At 32.2% G+C, this 15,314-nt stretch overlaps 1 protein-coding gene across 2 annotated transcripts in view; it reads right to left on the bottom strand.

The window, feature by feature from the left end:
- Positions 1-15,314, bottom strand: part of LOC126889986 (dystrophin-like protein 1) — a 549,346-nt gene that overhangs the window by 202,900 nt on the left and 331,132 nt on the right. The window lies entirely within an intron of this gene.

Here is a 15,314-nt window from a genome sequence, read left to right as displayed (position 1 = left end):
CCATAGGCAATATCCTGTAACATCGGCGTTTAGCCTGTTGAATATTATTTTTAAATAATGTAAATCGAATTTTAAATTCAACCATTGTTTGGTTCTGGGGCTATTTAGCAAGTATGCACATTCACTGATGATGGACCGATAGGTCTGAAAACGTTCTGAATTGGACATATTTTATTCAATCCATTGGGATTTTTAAGTTTTAATAAATATACCAATTTACATAGAAGTGGTTTTACTTCTTGTTAGAGTTTTTTAACTATATGGTATACAGCCAACCTAGGGAACTTCCCTTTTAGTTTAAAAGATTATTACATTAGTCGTATAAACTCTCAGGCACCTAAAAATTTTCTGGAACCAAACTGATACACAGACATTCATAGATTACATCACAAAATGCTAAATAGAGCACTAATCTCAGCCCAGGAGTATAAAGCGGCGAAAAGTATTTTCAGATCTCACCCAAAATTAAAAGAAAAACGAGTTCAAGGAAAATAAGTAAGTCTATCCCAGATCACCAAGAACCCATGACCCATATTATCCCAGACCTTCAGCATACTGCAAAATCCTCAACAAAAATCTCAAAATGAAAACAAAACATGTTTTATTTGCGGAAGAATATGGCATTTGCAAAATTAGTGTAAAAGCCGATCCCATGCAAGGAAAGAAGAATGAAATAATGAGCTCAGAAGGTCGAATATATAGACAACCAGAAGTCCATCAGTCACAACAAGAAAGTTCCACTATTCAGTCAACAGAAAACCACACGTAAATCCGAAGAAGATACTGGTTAGAATTCCCTGGAAGAGTTTAAGAAGAGTCAAAAGAAAGATAATGACTGAAAGTCGTGCGAGAATTGCTTAAAAATTGAAAAAAACCTATTTGGCATGAAATAACCAAATGTTTATTCATCTGACTAAGTGGGAATCTGTGTATCTTTCCAATAGATTTTTCTTTCTATTAAATGTAACATCCCATATACCTAACACTGCGTAGAAAAAAGTTATAGAACAATGTTTGCAAAAATAGGGAAAATTTACCAAAAACGTGTGAGTGGCGAAAAATCGCATCTCGAATACTACTATAAAATCGAAAATACTATAAATCCTAAAGATTTCTACCAGACGTCATTTTGAAAAGGAAGGATATAAGTTTTTTTCGTGAAGCAATGTCTACACTTATATCCTCGTGGAAAAAACTTATTGGACAAAATACAAAATTGCGTTCTTTCGTGTTATACTTTACTTGGTTTTTTGAATTTATTTTTGTAAAAAATAATTATTTTTTACTTTAAAAGGTGACATATCGATAGGACATTTAATTTTAAACAACTTATTTGTTGATGGATATTTATGAAAAGACCATAGAATTCATTCTAATGTACCCTAGGGCATAGGAACTGATTCACACTTTTCTAAAAAAGTCCCCCCTTTAAATCGTAACACTCCGTGGTTTTTTCATATTTGAGAGTCCATTGACATTACAAAACAATAAAACAACTTTTCTAAAGTACATAATCAGTAGACTAATAAATAAATTTATAAACCGAGAAAATAGGAAATTTATTCTAATTTTTCCAATTAAAAAACAATTCGTAGAACCAACAAAATACAAATCTGCATTGAATTATTCCTATTTATAAAACACGATGATCAAGAGAAAATTACTTTTGTCTGGGATTGGCACTGCAATCACCACCGACATAAAATTATAGCCTAACATTTTTATTCGAGTGCTTTTCGCAATTTGCAAATTGTTTTGGGTTGAAATAATTATTAGCGAGAAAAACATTCACGATTAAACAATGTCACCGCACGATTTTAATTTCTCTAATTTCGCTGTCGTTGTCGTCAGTGGCGTAGCTAGGGTGGGGCGGAGGGGGTGCACTCTCGAACGGGTGACACCCGATTACAAAAGAATGAATCGTGAATTTATATTTAACTTTACTCACTTTACAATCAAAATACAACTCGATATTATTTTGTGAACACACGAAATCGAAAAAAGTCGAGGTCAGAGGCATTTCTTGAATTTTTTCCGTTACGATGAAAAAAGCAATTGATCTAAGTAACGAAATTCTCAAAAAGTTTAAAATTGATGGTTTAGATCAGTGATACCCAAACTGAGGCCCGCGGGCCGCATGCGGCCCTATATCGTTTTTCATGCGGCCCGAAGGTTCACTAAAAGGCCCTGTAGACGATTAAATTGGTCAAATTTCACGTGTTTGTCAAATTATTTGATAGTGTGCCGCTGTATTTAAGGCGTGTTTGTGCGTGATTGTGAAATTATATTGAAATTTTTAAGAACTCTGGGATTAAAAAGCAGGTATTATTAACTTTTAGATAATAATATATTATTTAAGTTAATGAACAAATACCCACCTTAAAAATAATCAACACTTATTTACTAGATACATTGGAACAACCCATTTAGTAATCACAAGAAAGATCCAAATCCGGATTAACAAAAAAATATAAAGTGATTGTGGCCTTGAAACAACACGCTGTATATTTCAATTTTCAAGATTTCTTTGCACATTTGAATAGAGCACAAAAACTGAGTTTACAGGTTCGCTTTAATTTTGGACACACAAAATTTAATGACTTTAATTTTGACATTAAATATACTGAAATTTTTAAGAACTCTAAGATTAAAAAGCAGGTTTTTAAAGCCCTTTGAATAATAAATTACTAAATTTAATAAATAAATATTCATCTTAAAAGTGATCCATAATTATATACTATACTGGAATGACACTATCTTATCACAAGAAAAACCCAGGTTTGAATTAACAAAAAAATATAAAATAATTGTGACCTTGAAACAACACCCTGTATATTAAAATTGTTAAAATCAGTTTGCACATTTGAAAAGACTACAAAAACAAAGTTTAATTGACCGCCTCAATTTTTTGTGCAGACATTTTAATGACATTAATTTCGAAATTAAATCTAAATTTTTGTTGTGAGTTCTCAGAGTTGTTAAATTGTCTGCGCAAAAAATGAAGGTGAACCATTAAACTTAGTTTTTGTGGTCTTTTCAAATGTGCAAACGAGTTTTGAAAATTTCAATATGCAGGGTGTTGTTTCAAGGTCACAATCACTTTATATTTTTTGCTAATCTGGACCTGTATTTTTGTTGTGATTAGTAGTAAGTGGGTCGTTCCAATGTAGTAACTAAGTATTGATTAGTGTTAAAATGAGAATGTATTCATTAAATTCAATAATTTATTATTAAAAGTGCTTTCAAAACCTGCTTTGTAATCTCTGTTCTTAAAAATTTCAATTTCATTTCAAAATTAAAGTGATTAATTTTTATGCGGAAAACATTAAAGCGAACCTGTAAACTCAGCTCTTTGTGCTCTTTTCAAATGTGCAAACGGGTTTTGAAAATTTCAACATACATACAGGATGTTGTTTCAAGGTCACAATGAATTTAAGTATAATTTTTTTAATCCGGACCTGAATTTTTCTTCTGATTAGTAAGTAGTTCTATGGTTTGAGTTCTAAATGAGACATAATTGTATCAAATATTAAAAAATATACAAGGTGGTTATAAAGTTATGGATCCAGGCAAACATGGACAAAATCGATAAAAACACCCTGTAACTCGATTATAAAAATCGGTGAGGCAATAAATGTAGAATATCTAGAACCGTCTCAGTGACCTCTATACACCATTTAAGGATTTCCGTTTCTTAATGAAACACCCTGTATACTACACCACCTATGCGGCCGGCAAGCTGTGGCAATAGCTAGTATGTGGCCCAGGGGAAAAAAGGTTGAATATCGCTGGTTTAGATTTAGATAATATGAATTGCCGTTCACAGGGATACGATAAATTCTTAGGACACAGAGGAAACCTATGATCTGGGTGTGCAGCGCGTACAGAATCGTATTAACCAATGCTTTACAGGTTGTGGCTGGGGTCTGTACCGGTGCCCATACTGGCCGTAGAAAGAGTCCAAATGTACCAGGGGGGCAACGGGGCAATAGGTTTAAGTCCACAAGAAAGGAAAAAAAGTCCAGAAACAAGGAGAAGAAGGGAAAGAAGAAGTATTTATTTTTAACGTGTTTTGTGTCGTAGAGTCCAGCCGGTGGGAGGAGGACTCTTTACATCCATCCTGCGCTGTCTGCCTTATTTGATTTTATCTCGTTTTGCTTATTTATTTATTTTATCTTGTTTTATCTATTTATTTATTTAATTTTATCTAGATAATATTTTTATCGTTTTAAATAAATTTTATTATTCAAGTGTGGTGCATGCCGTAAGAGGTAGTCAGTAAGGGGAGGACTTTTTTTTATATCTGACCCATGCTGACTGCCTTTGTATTGTTTTTGTTTTGTTTACTTTCTGTTTTCTCTTGTTTTTTACCTTTACACACAACCTCGCTGACTGCCTCCTTTAAACTTTAGAATGAATGGGCATGAGTGTGAGTACGATATGATGAAAGCACGAATGTTTGGAGTTACTCGTAACTGTCGACTGGTGTCTTTTTGCTAGTTCATGTTAGATCGGGGGCACTCCGGTCGCTCCGCCCGCACAAGGGTTGCACGGGACGGTCGTCTGCACCGACCGGTCTTGATGTTAGGCGTGTGTGTGGCGGGACAACTAGGTTGCCGCGGAATGCACGCAGGAAGTGCCGGGGGGACTTAACAGTAAGGTCGACGGATCAGACATGCTCGGGAAAGAGCAGTTCCGGACCCGTCGCCTGGAGGAAGAGGGGGTGCGTTTAGTCGGTATGTGGTTTCGGCACGGTGAAGAGTGATGGACTAAATCCGACACACCTGGGACACCTTCCCAGACGGTCTTTGGAAGATTCCCACCTCAAAAAAAAGGGATACGATAATAATTTAGTTGTTATGAGCGGCGTAGGTACATGGAGGAGTACAAGGCTATTATTAAAGCAAAAAACAAAAAGGTAATTTTTGTTGGATGTATTGATCATTCAATTAATTTAGGTATGTGGTCAGTACACTTTTGCACAAAAAGCATCTTGTATAATATTGTTCGGAACTGTTGAGGCAATTTTTTTTGTTGCTTCCACTAGCTGCTGAGAAGTGCTTATTAAATACAGCAAAGCATCTGTTAAACGACTCTCCACAAAGTATTGGCAGAACATTTTGGTTGTTGCTGAAATTGAGGAAATATGTCATCACTGTGTGTAATTTCACATTTCATTGTTATCTTTTCTTTTGGAATGATGCACTAAAAGAAATCATTTTTTGGTCAGATTGAACACACACACGTGCTTTTCACGAACAGTAAATAGTTAAAATTAGCTGTTTCAACGTTTGGTGACTTTTACCATAAAGAGGTATCAGAAGCAGACCTCCTGCTAGAAATACTAAGGCTCAGAAGACATTTACAAGCGGACAATATTACAGCCTCTAAATGGTTAGCTGTAAATTTTTTTACAATGCATTGTGGAATGGGATTTCATGGAATCCCCCGAAACTTAAAGGTTGCATTGAAATTGCTTATTATGACCATTTGTTGCTTTATTTGAGAGAAGTTGTAAGCTAAAATGAGTCAAGAATTATTTGCGAGCAGCAATAACGCAAACAAGGCTAAATAAACTCTGTTTATTAACTATCGTTCATGAAGCAACACAAAACATACATAAATATAGAAAGTGTGATTTCAGAGTTTGCTGCTAGTAAAGCTAGAAAAAAAATATTTTAATTTACTCATATAATGTAAAACAAAAAATAAACACACTGTTATATAAGTACTATTTACTGCGATTTCATTAACTATAATTCTTAATCTTTTCATTATTAAAAACATACGGTTATCGTATTTTCGATGATTTTAATTATCTATATTTTTATTATTTGGGATGACACCATCGATTACCGGCCCGGGTGTCACCCGTGCTAGTTACGCCACTGGTTGTCGTTGAGTTGTTTCCGCGGGGATTAAGCTCCCTACTGCAATGTTGTACAGCATTTTTATAAAAAGGGACATTAATTACATTCATGCAGTTTGTGTATAAAGTATTTTGGATTTATTATAATAAAACGTGAAATTTTTAAATTGTATCATCATAAACGTCCCACCTTTGTTATTTTTCTTTACATATAATCATTTTATTATAATTTCTTTTGATTTTATTCGTTTGTTCTATCAACTGAATATTCTGTTTAATCATTATTCTTCAGTTCTTTATCTATTTTTGTTCTGTTTCCATTTACCCTTCGTATTCTTCTTATTGTTGATGTCTAACTTCATTGTGACCAAACGCAACTCGTTACACCCATTTTTTACTACGTGTGGTCTGAATTTTACAGCAATGTGACATTTTGCAAAATTTTGGAATGTGTTTATTTCGTTGAACAATTTTAACATTTATTTTCATTGCAGATTTTAGTTCTCTACAATTATTATCTGATAACTTTTGATGTAAAATAATTAAGGAAGCAGCAGTCAGTCAGCTATCTCTTCTAGGCCAAAATGGTTGGGTGATACACCCACCCCATGAAAAAAGTTTAAGGGTGTTAGTAACGTTTATGTAGCCGTTTTTCTGTTTTTTCTGCTTGGGGGTTGTACGTGGGACAAAATAATTCAATAGCATACATGATTATACACGTAATATTATCAAGATGCTCACACATATGCCTCAAGTAGCGGTATTTTTTTATAATTGATCATTAGCTCATATGGTGACATTTTTGTCGAAAAGGCTCAGCTAAAGAAATAAATACTTCTTACACACTTTGATATACTATTTTTTCAGTTCCTTTATTATTTGTTTGTCCTTGTTTTTGGCGATATTTATTGTGTCATCTGTAAATAACTCAACATTATTACTTAATTTGGTAATATTAGACGAACAAATTAAAAAATGACACAATGTCTTTGATCTAATCTAAATAAATCTCTATGCGGGTACGGCTAACCTCAAAAACTTTTTATTTTACTTACAAAAACTTTGTTTGGTATAAACCGGCGGCCAGTAAAAGTCTGTGGATTTATAAGAGCTCGTGCCCCGTACCGTAAAAGGACGAATTTATTGACACCCAAAGCAAATCGCCAAAATCCCAAAAAAACCGACAGCGAATGCCTTTCAAATTCCTGCTCGGAAATGAAAAACAATCCCCTGTTATTTTGATACAACTGGATGCTGTAAAAGAGGGTCCAGTTGCCGATACCATCATCCAGTTCCAGTACCGACCAGGTTCCAGGAGGAACCATCTCTTAAGGAGGGGGCAATGCTACGCCGATCGTCCCTAACAGACACTTGGCCGCCAATAAACCAGTCCAGTATGCGTTTTACGGAAAGCAGTGTTTTCAATTAAAAAAGTGAATGAATCAATTGTTAAAAATATAAACAAAGTAAAGAACTCATAACAATATTACTTGATTTGGTAATATTGTAACGTTACAAACGTCACATCTTTGATATTTTATTTTTAAATAATTATTTTATTTTATTTTCTTTAATATTTCATTAACAATAATTTTCTTCTATTTGTTTTACCAGTTTTCTTCGTTAAAAACTCGTTGGCGCCCTCTTTTATTATCCTCTTTTATTATCCTCTTTTATTATCCCCTTTTATTACCCTCTTTTATTATCTTCTATTTACTATATCTCTTTTCATTTGAATCATCGATTCGAAAGTTATGAAACAGCAAAGTAAACATACGATTACTACGGTGTTTATAATTTTTTTTAATTCTTTCAAAGCGTAGAAGTGAGTTTAAATTACAAGCTAATTATTTACAAAAAAAATATCGATTATAAGTTTATTGGTTATATTTTAATTAAAGATTATAAATATATTTTTTTTTGTAATTTACACGCGCGAAAGTAGAATAATACAGTACTGTAGCTAAAATTTTCACTCGGAGCGACGACCGGCGGCCGCGCGACGTACACTTTTAATAAATAATGTATGCTGCGTGTCAGTCGCTTCGAGTGAACATTTTAGCTCCGACTCTGTATCAGGCCTACTTTTGCGCTAAAAATTACAAAAAAAAGTATTTTTAATCTTTGATTAAAATATAACCATTGCACTAATTTTTGACATTCTTTGTAAGTAATTAGATTGTACCATAGACTCACTTTTAAGCTTTGAAACAATTAAAACAAATTATAAACAACGGAGAAATCGTATATTTACTTTGCTGTTTCATAACTTTTTTGCAAATGATTGGAAAATTTTTTTAAAGCATTCATTTTCAAGACGAATGAAATACGCATTTTAAGTATTTTTAAAATTAGAATATAATAAACAATTTCTGAGAAATGTTAATTTGTTTATAACAATTTTTTTTAAACATTTATAGATTATGCAAAAAAATGAAAAATTTATATTTTGTAGACAAAATATTAAATAGGCATCACACCTTTATAATCTTTCTAAGTTTAATCAGTGTATCATAATTATTTTGGTTGTTATTGCTACTGTAAATTGTTAATTAACAATTGAATTGTTGCTAAAGTATTCGTTTCATTTTCACCGGCTTCTGGAATTACAATCTATACCAAGAAAGCTTTGGTGTCACTAAGTTATTTAATTATTGATTAATAATTACTTACCTAAAACTTTATTTGAAAATTAGAGTTTTTGTTAGGAAAACCCGCATTTTCCGAGGAAAATTTTCGTCGGAGCAAATCGTGAAAAACATATCTCTATGCAGAATTTAATTACGGTGAATTTTTATTTGAGTGTTTTTGTTGTAAAGTTAAAAGCTTCGGAGTTATAGAGCAATAATTGAAAAAAAATACGATTTGTCGGCGCCATTTTGTTTATAAAAAAAGTAGCACACTATCTGCGGACTTTGCGTACCTATATTATTAATATATAGGATCTTATAATTCGATTCCAGCAATAAAATTGCTGGTAAATAACTTTTACATGAATTTTGCTAATTCGCCCAGAGTAATGTAATGTGAAAAATAAATCATTTTTATTCAAATCATCTTTCTCTTGGGGTAAGAAATCATTATTATTTTTTCCTTTAATTACATTTCTCCATCTAACAGTCTTTATAATGTTTTTTTTTATATCTAACCTAATCCCAATGTCAAACCATGTGTTCTGATATTTAAGTTTTAAATATTTCTTTCTAATTTACATGTATGCACGTTTAGTAATCAAATTTTAACTATTCTCCTCATCTAAATTCCATTTAATTTACCCCTGCCATCTACTATTTTTTGGATACTATTTGGCAAAGGTACAATTTGGTTATTAACTTCTTGATTGTTGATATGTGTGTTTTTATCTTATAGTTTTTGGATAGAAATCACCTTTCTCCCTTCGGGAGCCACCTGCCATTATCACCGGTGATGCCACTCTTCAGGCAAAGCGACAGGACTTCATGGATGCATCGCAACTAGACAGCAGCACCCAACATCTAAGTACGACACCACCAAAACCGCAGCTGCACTGACCTAGGGCCCCAACATCTGTCCAGGTGAAGAGAAGTCCACAGCAGTACCATTCAACATCAAGGAGTTACCACCAGCTACCAAAAGCCATAAGTATAATCCAGAATTGTTAGTTTTTAACAAGAATTTGAATATACCGGGTGAGGCAGATAAAGGGCCTATTAGAAATATCTCGAGAACTAAAGGCCAGAAAATCATGAGAATTGGAATACAGGGGTTTTGAGGTGTGAACTATTTAATGAAAATATTTTGGTCTCTTTGCTACTTCCGGTTATACCGGAAGTTAATTGTAACTTCGTTTTTTTAAATGAGACACCCTGTATATTTTTACATTTTTGGAGTCTACTCGATTTCTTCTTTTTTAAAATATAAGGTTTTGTAATATTATACAAGGTAGGTTAAAAGATAATTACGTTTTCTTATGAATTTCGTAGCAACATTCTCACCCTGTAAGATTGTATTATTTTGACATAATAAACTCTATTTATATTCAAATGATTTTCAATATAGTCTACTATTGTTAGGAATTATTGGTATAGTTAAATTTTTCATTTTAGTATACAGGGATGGTCGAAACTCGGAATTAGTATTTTCTGAGATTTCTTAATTGGAACACCCTATATTTTAGTATTGTAATGAAATGTTATTTTATGGTACTTTTTAATTTCTTAAGAATTCCCTATACCTAACTGCTTTAATTTGGGAGTTATTGGTGATTCAAGCCAAACATTAATTGCAACACAAAATATGTGAAATTGTATTAGGTTGGCGGTGAAAATATGCAATCACCAATAATTGTTTGGAAATAAATACATATTAATCTAAACTGATACTTAAAATTGTCAATAATGGTTGATATATCAAAATACCAACGAAGTTAAGACTATTGGTACGATTAACAATTAAGCACAAATTAAAGCAGTTAGGTATAGGGAATGCTTAAGAAGTAAAAAAGTACCATGAAATATCATACCATTACAATAATAAAATATAGGGTGTTCCATTTTAAGAAAACTCAGAAAATACTCATTCCGAGTTTCGACCCACTCTGTATACTAAAATTAAAAATTTAGCTTTACTAATAATTCTTAACAATAGTAGACTATATTAAAAATCATTTGAACATAAATAGAGTTTATTATGTCAAACTACTACAATCCTACAGGGTGTGAATATTGCTAGGAAATTAATAAAAACACGTAATTATTTTTTAACCTACCCTATATAATGTTACAAAACCTTACATTTTAAGAAAGAAGAAACCGAGGAGAATCCAAAAATGTAAAAATATACAGGGTGTCCCATTTAAAAAAACGAAGTTATAAGCAACTTCCGGTATAACTGGAAGTACCAAATAGATGAAAATATTTTCATTAGATATATCACTCTTCAAAACCCCCTTATTTCAATTGATAATTCAGTTGCCTTTAGTTCTCGAGATATTTCTAATAGGCCCTTTATCTGCCTCACCTCATATTTGTTAATGCAATTTTACAAGTCATATTTTTATTATATTTTTATGAACAATAAACATGATTAGTTAAAAATACTGTTTTGTTTGCTTCCATTCCGAATTTTCATAGTTCATTTCTAAGATTAGGACAAGACGAACACACACCTGAGCAGTGTTGCCAATCGCATTTCTCTAGATTATCCGATGATCGCTCGAAAAATATCCGATGTGTCACGAAAAGGTACGCTAGGTCAAAAATTATTCTTTTATTAAAATCAATGTTGCCAATGTTATTCTTGTAGTCCCCTTAACAACCATCAAATAACAAAATCCGTTGTTCGTACGCCAATCAGTTGATTGTAATCAATTATCATTATGATAATTAACATAATTGATTGATTAATTAATTATTAATTATCAATTAACGTAACAATTATTAACATAATTGATTAATTATTCAATTCATCTCATAATTGTAATCAATTATGTTTTCAGCAACCCAATCAAAGTTGACATTGACAGTAATTAAATACTTGATAATGATCAGTTGATTCCATTTCTGATTAGCGTTCGAACAACCGGCCCTTTAATCTACTGGATTCTCTATTTCACAGTTTAAAAATTTTCGTTTATAGATGAAAATCTCGTATCCTAGCTGATTATTACCTAATTCATTTATGTAAATACTATTTACTTACTACTATTATATTATTCGTATTTTGTATTATCATAAGTGTTAAATTCTAAATAAATAAATAAATCTAAATATTTCATTATTTGGATCGTTATATTAATTTATTATAATTATTTAAGTAAAAAACCACTTTTAAATATTATTTTATTAAAACGTAATAACTAACTAAAACTAGGTACTGGAAAAATAAATAATAAATAAGTCAATACAAAATAAACTACAGCTACATTAATAGCATAGGCGCAAAATTTCTGGTCAATGCTTTTAAAATGCATTATTTTTTTAGTCCTGAGAAAGCTAATATGTATTATTGAAAAATTTAAACGCAGAATGAAAGATTACATTATTACCGAGGGCCCGAAGGACTCTGAAGACTTCTATAATTTTTATTCTAATGTTACAGGGGTAAAAGGAAAAGAGAATATTAAGTGTGATTGTTAATTTCAAATATCTCATTCAAAAGAAACATTCTGTTTATTCTAAGAGACTTCCAGCCCTCGGTAATAATGTAATCTTTCATTCTGCGTTCAAATTTTTCAAAAATATTTATTAGTTTTCTCAGGATTCGAAAAAAATGAATACGTTTAAAGATTATTGGTCCGAAATTTTGCGCCTACGCTCTTTTAACAACTAAAGATTTATTACAACTAAAACAATAGAAATGTATTTGGCAGTCTTGTAGTTATTAAGGTATCAAAGTTATTATCCATAATACCCGTGGTGCGTTCAACGTTAATGCCCGACTAAATAATTTTTATAGGCAAAAAATTTGAAGGATTTTTGAGTTAATTAGTAGATAATATCTAGATATTACTAGTTTCAAATAAGTAGATTTTTCTACAACCACTATTCCAAATGCATTTTTCTGCACAATTTTATGTTAAGAAACTTAATATTTTCTCACAGAATAACTGACAGTAGTGTGCAGAATAGTGACATTTCTGTGCCGGAAAGTTCTTTTCTGCATAGTACCATTACATTCCTCAAAAAAATCATAAATATAATTAGGTAAGTATAACATGTTTTAATGAAATGGTTTTGTTTAAGATATAAGGTTTGTTCCAACACGACCGATAACCGTCACGAAACGGTAACGCTTCTGCGCAGTAAACAAAATCCGTTCCAACAAAAATATGATCGTCATCGGATCGTCCTTCCCACTGTTCCAACAAGAATTGTGATCTTTCGGTGACGGTTTCGTGATGATCATTTCAGTAATCGGGCAAATGCATAATGTGCTGGTTGGACTGACTTGCGCACTAGGATTTAATTCTTTAAAGTTTTTGAGCCTTTGATCGACTAAAAGCACACAAGCTGTCACCAACAAAAATGACAAATATATGATTACCGTCATGGGACGATAACTGGGCGATACAATTACGAACATGCGCACAACAAACGGTACAAGTAGTTTCGTGACGGTTTCTGGACCGTCCAAAAGTTCATGTTGGAACAAACCTATTAGATTTGATAGAACTTTACAAAAAAGAACTAGATTTAACTACATCTCATGTCTCAGAAATCTGGAAACGTTTACTTAAGCACTGCACTACATAAACTGAAAATAAAACTAAATCGTGCGTGAATTCGCTTTCATAAGTTTAAAGACCGAAAACTAAAAACTCATAAATAACACCGGAACGGCAGACGGTTTTCGAAATTTGAATTGGATTAGTATGCCTTAAGTGGATGCACTTGTGCATTTAAATTCTAAACAAAAGCACATGTCCCTTTTGTCAAAAGATGAAAAGTATCGGATGTCACTAACATTCATCCAGTATAGGCTATTTATAAAAATTTGGGTGGAACCAAACAAAATTAATGTGTTGTTGGTGTTGGGAATATATGGATGAGAAAGTTTTAGTCGATGGTAGATACACTGAAAATTATCCGCAAATATCCGATTTATTTAAAGATGCGAAGAAGATACGACAACTCTCAAAAAGGTACGCCAATCGGATAATTATCCGCCGATTGGCAACACTGCACCTGAGTGACTGAGCTAAGCTGAGGGTGTAGCGATGGTTATCTTGGATGATTGAGGTAATATTTTCGAATATCGTTTCAATTAGCTGGGGTATTCCATCGCTTGTTTCGTTTCAATATCAGAAGAAACAATTTTTAAAAATGACCCAGTGTCTTTGATGCGGGTACAGAAACCTCAAAACTTTTTGTTTCACTTGCAAAAACTTTGTTTGGCATAAACCAGCGGCCAGTAAAAGTCTGTGGATTTATAAGATCGCGTGGCCCATACCGTAAAAGGACGAATTTATTGACACCCAAAGCAAATCCCCGAAGTCCCAAAAAGAACCGACAGCGAATGCCTTTGAAATTCCTGTTCGGAAATGAGGGATAAGAGCGAAAGCATGTTCTCCGGCGTTAGCACAAAACTTTTCTATTGGCATTTAACCATACAATATATAGGGGAGTCAATGTAGATCGAAAACATACAATGTTTCGGAAAAATCAAACAAGCTTATATTTTTCGAAAACTTTTTTTAGTTTATAAATATCCTCTAATCCAAGATTATTGTCATCATGGTGGGCTCTGAAGGAAAGAGATAGCCATACAGAGCATGTCTATCATTAATTTAGATATACTTGTCAGTTTATGTCAACTTTGACTTTTCAAGTTTTAGTAAACAAAATTATTATTAAAATGGATTTCACATTAAAAATGACGCAAGCATTAAGGACATCGGTACATAATTCGCAAAGATTTTACGGCTATTCCTACTTTTTCTGTCTGTACACGGCAAATTACGTGTAGTAAAATTCACACTGTATGGATACGTAAACATTACTAGAATGTCATTCTACTTGAAAATGTCATCATTAACTTAAATAGATGGCCTTTGAATGTTCTTGGATAACTGTTATTTGTATAATTGCAAATTATTAATTCAGTTAATAAATGTGATAATTTTTTCACTAACTATGTATTCAGTGATTGTAATAATTTATATGTACAACAAAAACTAATACTCAGTCGAGAAAAGAGGAAAAGTGTTAAAGTGATTTTTTAATAATTTGTTACTATGGAACGCTTACAATTTTGAACATCTTCAAAAAAATACTTGGATCACAGAATATACCCTGATGTCTTTATTCTCTGCTTGGATCTTCCATAAATAATAAACAATGAATAACGTTTTATTAAGTTCACGTCTTAAATCAATTATTTATCAAATACACTATCAATATTATTTAATCAACAACTCAAAATATTCCCGATGCCATGTCAAATATTTAAAACTGTCACTGTCCTGTCATCATATTCTATTTGACTCAGTGCGTTGTATGACAAAGATAGCGAATGTTCGATTTGAAAAATATCACCACGGACATAGTGTCCATTTTTTTAGAATCCTGAAAAAACTAATAAATATTTTAAAAAAATTTAAACGCAGAATGAAAGACTAAATTATTATCGAGGGCCGAAAGTCTCTTAGAATAAATAAAATGTTTCTTTTGAATGAGATATTTGAAATTAAAAATCACACTACATTTTCTCTTAGTTTTTCACCCCTGTAATTTATTAAAATAAACATTATAGATGATTCCAGGGACTTTGGGCCCCCGGTAAAAACGTAATCTTTCATTCTGCGTTTAAATTTTTCAAAAATACTTATTAGTTTTCTTAGGATTCGAAAAAAATGAATCCCCATTTGAATAGCATTGCAGCCGAAAATACGTACCCATCCCCTTAACGCAGAATGGGTTTACTCCAACTCCAACTCCAACCGAGAAGCTTTTGAAGATTTTGTTGA

This window comes from Diabrotica virgifera, chromosome 8 (assembly GCF_917563875.1).
Source record: "Diabrotica virgifera virgifera chromosome 8, PGI_DIABVI_V3a".
NCBI classification, from domain to species: domain Eukaryota; kingdom Metazoa; phylum Arthropoda; class Insecta; order Coleoptera; family Chrysomelidae; genus Diabrotica; species Diabrotica virgifera.
The sequence above is the reverse complement of the archived record's forward strand: the minus strand, read 5'-3'. Positions and strand labels throughout refer to the sequence as shown.